Raw genomic sequence first — 8,620 nt, forward strand, 5'->3', positions numbered from 1 at the left:
CTGACTTTCCAGCTGGAGGCTCTACTTGCCTCTGTGGGAGAACAGAAGCTCAATTTCTGTCGCTTAACTTTTTCTGCTCAAGACTGGTGTCCTACCACTTGAGCCACAGCTTCACTTTCTAGCTTTTTTTGTTTTTTTTTTTTTTTTTTTTTGCCAGTCATGGGCTTGAGCTCAGGGCCTGAGCACTGTCCTTGGACTTTCTCAAGGCTAGAGCTCTACCACTTGAGCCACAGCACCACTTCCAGCTTTTTTCTATGTATGTGGTACTGAGGAATCGAACCCGGGTCTTCATGCATGCTAGGCAAGCACTTTAACCACTAGGCCAAACTCCTGGCCCGACTTTCTAGCTTTTTGAAGTTTAATTGGAGATCAGAATCTCATGGACTTACCTGTCCTGACTGGCTTGAAATTTCAATCCTCAGATCTCAGCCTCCTGAGTAGCTAGGATTATAGGCTGGAGTTGAGCCTGTAGACACCCTGGCCTACCTCTTGCCACTCGTGCACTGACTGTCTGACCTCTTCACCATGCTAGTTCTCTGGAGCCAGCTTCTTTTGGTGCCTGGACACCCTGAGCTGCCATTCTGTCTTTGCCAGCCTGTCTTAGGAAAATGGTTGTGTGGACAAAATGACAGGGTCAGCAGGGAGGTACCCCTGCTTGCTGAAGTCAAAGGAGAGAAGGCCAGGAAATGACCAACATAGGCCTCTCCATAGGTCACACAGATGAGTGCCCAGGCTGACCTACTGCTAGGCACCAGTGGGAGCAGGACTGCTGGGTGAGAGGATTCCTGCTCTCAACTCATTCTATTGGGAAAGGCATGGTCCGTGCCTCCCAGTGAGCTGAAACAGACTCCTGCCCCAGAAGCAGTGGGAGGGGGGGGGAGGCTTGGGGCTGATGCAAGCTTTGTTTAGGATATGCTGATCAACCTGGAACCTGAGCAGATAGGAAAGGGCCCAGATAACCCTGACTCCACCCTCATAGTGAGTTGTCTTTTCAGCCTACAGCTGATTCCCTCATCCCTGGCACTTTGACGGCCCATTGCCAACCTCAGCCACCCAGGTTACCTCAGCAAACAAGCCCCGGAGGCTCTGTGGAGTGAGTCAGAACCCTGAGTCCCTCACCAATCTTTGGTTCCCACACCCAGGAATTCAGGGCCCAAGATGCAGGTTTGAGTGTTTTCTAGCAAGAGATACTAGGAGATTGTGTGTGGCTTTTACTGAGGGTCAAGTAGATGCTGGACTAACAGCATTTAAAAGACAAAAGCCAGTGTGAGTTGCAGGAAACTTGAGTTCATTGGACCCCCGGGCATGGCAGCTGGCTGAGCAAAATCTTGCCCCTGGGAACTGGCTCTCTGGTGACCTGCTCTGCTATTTCTTTCCTGAAGCTTTTCCATTTATTTACCTTGGTCCCCAGAAGGGTTGGGGAGCCCCCATACCTCCCACAGGAGGCCTGGGGCCCCGCCCTGGCTGCACTCCCAGGATGAGTCTGACAAGGCAGAGCTGGGATGCGCCCCAGAGAAATGTGTTGCATGTCAGAGCCTGTGCCAGAATGAGGGGCCTGCTCTACTCCCCCCCCCCCCGCATCTCCCAGCATGGGGTTCCCCAGCAGCCTCTCCCAGACAGGCACAAAAGGGGAATGCATCGTTGCAGCTCCCAACTGCTCCCAGCTGCAGCAGGCCCAGGTGGGGCTGATGGCTCCGCCTCTGATGTTGCCCTTTTAAGATCCCCCCCCCACCCATGGAGGGTGCTTGTCGGCAGGGTCTTGTTGCGGAAACCTGCAATGTGCAGCTTCCCTACTGACCTGCCTGGAAAGAGGACCTGGGCACCAGTTTTCAACCTCTAGGTCTGCCCTGGGGGCCCAGGGACCTCTGAGGAGGCCCCCCCACCTTTTTTTTTTTTCTGGTGGATAAGATTGCAGTGGCTCTAATTGACTGGTTCACAAGCCTGGCATTTTGGCGCCTGCCCCCTGCTTCTCTGTAGGACTGGACTCCACCCTCCACTACATAGACCTACAGGAACCCTCTGGGAAATTACTTTTATCGAGGTGTAAATTGCTGATAAGCTGGCTTGATCCTTCAGGGAGTCTTGTTTTAGAACCCTGAAGTGGAAGAATAGCATTAGTCTTTCTCCCATCTCAGGGACCAAAAAAAAAAAAACAACAACTAATCCTCACCCCACAAAACCAGCCCTTGCATCCTATGCCAAAAGGACCATTCTGTGTTCCCTGAGTTCTCATTCTTCAGCTAGCTCTGTCCTGAATCTTCCCTCTCCTTTTCATGGCTCCTTCCCTTTCCCACCTCTCCCCTTCAGGACTAACCTGATTCAAGACCATCTTCAGACAGCTTCCTGCACTCAGGCCTCTCCTGTGAAATTACCATTCCATCTGGCTTCTTTCCCTTGAAGAAGATCTATCAGCAGTGGGTACTTCTAGGCTCCACTACCTCATCAGTATTCCTGGCTCTCCCTCCCGCCCCCCCCCCCACCCTTGGAGGGAATGTAGCACATTCCAGGTAGAAGAAACACTGAGAGGCTTGGGAGGGAGGACTGAATGGTCCTGAATGGTCAAGTGCAGAGTGAGGGTGAATTTGAGTTGAGGAGGGCAAAGGAAAGTGGGCAGGGAAGGAGATGATGTCTGGCCCTAAATGTTAAATTCCTTGGGCTTCTGGCCTCCCTTGCTTTTTTCATTTGCTGTCCTGCCAGTGATGTGGGGGAATGGATTGGAGGATAAACCTCTCCCCCGTCCCCTGGTTGCAGGACCTCACTATCCCTGAGCTTTTCTGCTCAAGGTTAGTACTCTACTACTTTTAGCCACCGCTCCATTTCTGGTTTTCTGGTGGTTAAGAGTCTCACAGACTTTCCTGCCTGGTCTGGGTTTGAATGGTGATCCTCAGATCTCAACCTCCTGAGTAGCTAAGATTATAGGTGTGAGCCACCAGCACTCAGCTCTCATCTGATCATCTCAGCCACCCCACCTGAGCATCAGAGTTTAGAGCTCTACTTTCACTACCCACTCTTCTCACCCTTTCTGTCCCAGGATTCATTCCACACTCTTGCCCCTTACCCTGGGCAACTTCCTCTTTACCCTCAGGCCAGTCTACAGCACAGTGCCACTGAGTCCACAGTCACTTGACTCTGCCCCTGTAAAGAGCCTGGTTTTCAGCATTTCTGCTGGTGTGTGGGCCCAGACCCTCCTGCAGGTACAGCTTCCTTGTGGTAGCTGAGTCACCTGGTAGAGAATTCAGCCACGTTGAGCCTTCCCTGTCTGTCTAAACATTGCAGATGGTTTTGCCAAGTTCAGTGAGGCCCTGGGTTCATGGAAACGTTCAGATTAGCAAGCCTTCTGCTCTGCTGGTCCTTGCATGCTCCCCTTCTGCCAACACTGACCATGCACACATCCCCTTCATGTTTGCCCCTACAGTTCCTTCTCCCCACAAGCTTTCCCACTGACCTCTCTGGGATCCTTCCTCTGACTTCAAAGCCATTCAAATACCACTTCCACAAAGAGCTTTCCCTAAATTTTCCACCCATATACAAAAATATTAAGGAGTTTAGCCCCACCACTTTTGTTGTCTCGGTATTAAATTGGCCACACCTCAAGGCCTGAACTGAAATCTTGTTTATCCGTGTGCCAGTTACACCTAGACATGTGGCCCTGAACACAGGTGGGGCCGGGCAGGGGCTTCATCCTCTGCTTGTAATGCTAGTCTTTTCAGCCACCCCTGACAAACAGCTCTGGCAACTGTAGATTGAACCTGTCATCCAATGCAATCTTTCACTGAGCCCTGGAGAAAGTCTAGGGCATCAGGCCTAGTACCCCTGGGTGTAGCTGGCATGGAGAATGCAGTATAGTATGAGTAAATGAGTTCAGAGCTTCCTGCAGAGTGAGCCAGAGACCCAACTACCTACCAGATGGAAGCTCCAGGCTGAAGAGACACCTGGTCACTCCCTGTGCTGTCCATCCACCCACTCATTCAAGTATTCATTTGAATAATAGTTACTGAATGCCTGTTCTAGGTCAGGTCACCTATGCTAGGTGACATATATTTGGGACACATTTGTTCTCCTTGATCCTAGAACTTTCTGCCAATGGATAAGACAGCTCTTAGCCAAGTAAATTAACAGGTACATGCTCTGTATAATTATAAATTGCCATATATGAAGGAGGGGGCATGTAAGACTGTGATGTTCAATAACTGGAAGGAAGCCAAGTATCCAGAACTGAGTGAAGAGGGAGGAGGAAGAGGAAGCCCCACCACTGTGCATGGAGCTTGTGGATTGATTTGAGGAACTTGGGGTTTATTCCGGTAGGCAAAAGGGAAGCCCCCATGTAGAATTTAAACATGATGCCGTGACATGCTCTGACTCTAGGTTTTGCATGAAAGATTCTTTAGTCCAATAAAGGTGTCATGAAAGATTCTGTAGTCAAATAAATAGACTATGTGGACCTCCATCAGAAAACCAGCCTGGACTCTTCAGTCAATGTCAGAAAAAAGGAAGGAAGGAAGGAAGGAAGGAAGGAAGGAAGGAAGGAAGGAAGGAAGGAAGGAAGGAAGGAAGGAAGGAAGAAAGAAAGAAGGAAAGGAAGGAAGAAAGGAAAAGAAAAGAAAGAAAGAAAGAGAAAGAAAGAAAGAAAGATAGAAAGGTGGGGGGAGGAAGGCAAGAGAATTAGCCTGGCATGCAGTCAGATGTATAAACTAGTTTGAAAGCACAAACTGTAAGAGCTTTGGGAGACAGGAATTTGGATCAGGCTGGACATTAGGGGATTCCAAGAATTCTCACTCATGTTCTTGGCTGTGGCCATGACAGAGGTCCTGCAGGCACATGAAGAGGGGACAGGGAGGGCCCAGTGCATTTGTCAGCACTTTATTTCCCCAGCTTGCTCCAAAAGTTAAGTAAGATAAAGCCAACTGTCAGCAGATATTGGGCCCAGAGGAGAGGAGTATGGTGGTATTTTTTTTTCCTTTTTCTTTCTTTCTGTTTACATTCTTTCTTTTCTTTCTCAAACTTTTCCAAATAGTTAGTTAGTTAGTTAGTTAGTTAGTTTTGGTGTCAAAAGCCTTGAACTCAGGGCTTTATGCTAGTGTGTGTGTGTGTGTGTGTCTATTTGTGTTGTTCCTGGGGCTTGAACTCACAGCCTGGACACTGTTCTTGAGCTTTTTTGCACAAAACTATTGCCCTACCTCTTGAACCACAGCTGTACTTCTGCCTTTTTTGCTGGGTAATTGGAGATAAGATTCCCATGAACATTCCTACTGAGGCTGGTCTTGAACTGCCATCCTTATATTTCAAACTCTTGAGTGGCTAGACTTACAGATGTGAGCCATGAGCATTTAGCTACCTTCCCAGATACATTTTGGATCAGAAATTCATAGTTTTCAATCCATGATTTCTTAGCTTTGTTGCTTTGGTCCTGTGGCAGCACAGTATATCATGGCAAGAGCTTGTAGTGGAAGGAGCTATCCACCTCATAGAAGCCAGAAACAAATTTAATATATAATATTACATATTAATACACTAAACAATTCAATCTATTATATCCTATATTGTATACTATAATATTTATGTATATGATACTATATAGCATACAGGGCTGAAGATTGAACTCGGGGGCCTTATGTGAGTACTTCACCATTAAGTCATACCTCTGGCCTCTATTATTTGAAAAAAAAAATGTCCAGCATGCAGTAGTTCAAGTCACACAATTCTTCAAATTTACAATGGTGAAAAGTGCATGCAACTCTTCTGCATTTTCACTTTCAGCACAGTTTATAATAAATTTCATCACAACCTGCCAGGTGCTGGTGGCTCATGCCTATAACCCTAGCTATTTAACTGGTTAAGACCTCAAGATCTCAGTTCAAAGCCAGCCCTGGGCAGGAAAGTCAAGACTGTTTTCTTCAGTTAACCACCAGAAAACCCAGCATCTGGGCCCTGAGTTCAAGCCCCATGACCGATAAAAAAAAAAGAAAAAGAAAGATCACAATTCTCTGAGAACTCTCTGCTAATCCTAGAGTGAGGGCTAAGAAACAAATGCTTGGGAGGAGCTGCAGACTGGGTGCGCAAGGCAAGTGGGGTAGACAACACTCAGGGGTCTGGCTTGATTTGCTAACGCCTTTCCCTTTACTAGGCCCACCATGCGTTCAGTTCTGTGCCCCCTGTAAAGCAGCACGGAGTCCAAACTTGGGACCAGGCACCTGGGGCTCTACTCATCCTTTTCTCATGACATAGAAATTGCCCCATCCATCAAATGTCACCTCAGCCTTTCCCATCAACTGCCTCCCTCCCTGCCTTCCTTCTCAGCAGGCCATGGGTTCCAGAATTTCAGCCCATAAGGATCTGTCTGAGACAGAGGCCACCTGGTTCTTCCTGATGTGGCCCCTAACTGCCCTTCTAGGGTGCCAGGTCACAACAAGCCCACTTTAATCTCAGCTGCAGCCAAGGGGACACATTTTGTTCATTCCTTTTAGTCATTCATAGTATACAAAGAACATGGAGCCAGATTAACATAACCAATAGATTAAATTACTTTGCTAAAGAATTCTTGCCAGGAATGCTGTTACAGATTCTCTGAGATGCACCCTCTTCTTTCTCCAAGAAGCGTTTGAGATATCACACATCTTCCCTGATTTTTCTGAATCTTTCTTGCTGTGTGTGTGTGAGAGAGAGAGAGAGTGTGTGTGTGTGTGTGTGTGTATGTGTGTGTGTGTGTGTGTGTGAATTCAAGGACTGGGCTCAGCCCCTTAGCTTTTTGGTTCAAGGCTGGTAAATGATAGGCTACTTGAGCCACAGCTCCATTTTGGCTTTTTGCTGGTTAACTAGAGATGAATCTTAGTGATGTTCCTGCCCAGGCTGGCTTTGAACCACAATCCTCAGATCACAAGAACCTGGCTCTCTAAAGTCATTTTGACTCTGACATCTCAGTTGCTCCTAGAGCCTTGCTCCCAAGTTATATTATTCTGTTGAGAGCCGGGGTCATGCCTTATCCAAGTGTGTACTCATGACAAGTGTAGAGACCCTCTGTTAGGAAGGCTAAGTGAGAAACACTCCCCCCCCCACCTCCCCAGAGCTGAAGGAGACTCCAGGGCTATTTCAGCAGGTTACCCTCAAGTCCCCAAGACAGCATAAATCTCCTTTCTTGTCTTTTTCCTTTTGAGACAACATCTCACAATCTCGATCGGGTTAACTTTGAACCTGTGAACCTCCCGCCTCAGCCTTTCAAGTATCAGAGATTACAGGTATGCAGTAAGTTCTCTCAATAGACTCCAGGACCTCACTGCAACTTTGGTTTTTCTCTCAGGAGGTAGGCCTAAAGTGTCAAACTGGAAAGTTCCATGAAACTTTTCCTTTAGGAGTCTTACTAGGGCCACCTCAAAGTAGACATACGGTTTTCAAGTTTCCATTCTGCTTTAGTGAGGTAGAGAAGGAAGCAGCTCTCTGGGCTCCTAAAAATGAGGCTGGGAAGGGTGAAGTATTATATACCAATTTGTTTGGAGAAAGGGGTCCTTGCATCTCTGAGCCTGCCTGCCTTGGGCAGAAAGGCCATTCACCTAGAGAGCTGTGTGGTTCCTGCACACACACACATACACACACACACACACACACACACACACACACACACACACACCCTGCTCTACTGCTGGGCTTCAAATACTGGTCCCTGACCAGAGTAGAAGCTGTCCTCTCTCCCACCCAGAAAATCTATTTTAGCTACAAAGGGAACCAGATGAATGGAGCTGCAGTTTCTCCATCAGGCCTTCATCAGAAATGAGTCTCATTACCCAACCCCAATTCAAAGGGTAATTAACAGATGGTATAATTTCCGAACACTCTCTGCACCACATGGCTATTAGGTAGAGAGCAAAATGCCCACACAGACCCTAGATACTCTCAAACCATAAAGTCTGGAGATACTGAGCCCTATGCAAGCAACTGGGGCACTTCTGTACTCTAGAGGTACCTTTGGCCTTGTCCAGAGGACAAAGGGGAGTCACTTGCTTGGGCTAGGGGTCCTGCACCCACCCCATGGCTTTCCAGCCCACTCACTCGCCTTTGCCATAATCCTTTCACCCAGCTCCTTTTGTATTTCCAAGGAGAGAAAGAGAAAACCTGTTTTCTCATCCTTGGCATGTCTGTGTGGTCACCAGAGCTTCTTTAAGCCTCTCCACCTTGATCTACCTTGACCAGCTGAAAGTGACACTGCTGTGACCCCAAGGCAGTGTTGGAAGAGAAGATCTAATCCAGAGGTTTCCAGTAGGATGGATCTGCTTGCATCCTCAAGCTCCACACAGAGAGGGTAGCCCACAGATACTTGTTTGGGGCCTCAGTCCTGAACCTCCCCCCCCACACACACACACCAGATCCTAGTTTAACTCCTCTGGGTTTGTTTGTTTAGTGCCAGTACTGGGCTTGAACTCAGGGCCTGGGCACTTTTCAATCAAGACTGGCACTCAGCCATCTGAGCACAACTCCATTTCTGGCTTTTTGGTTAATTGGAGATAAGAGTCTCATTTTGGGATGAGGAAAAAAAAGAGCCTATCACCAAATGCACTTTGAAAATCAATTGTTTTTTTCAATCCCCTTATTTTATTAAGAGAAAAGTGACATGGTCACACAGCTAAGGGGT

Source organism: Megascapheus bottae, chromosome 6 (genome assembly GCF_031878675.1).
Source record: "Megascapheus bottae isolate mThoBot1 chromosome 6, mThoBot2.hap1, whole genome shotgun sequence".
Classification (NCBI taxonomy): Eukaryota; Metazoa; Chordata; class Mammalia; order Rodentia; family Geomyidae; genus Megascapheus; species Megascapheus bottae.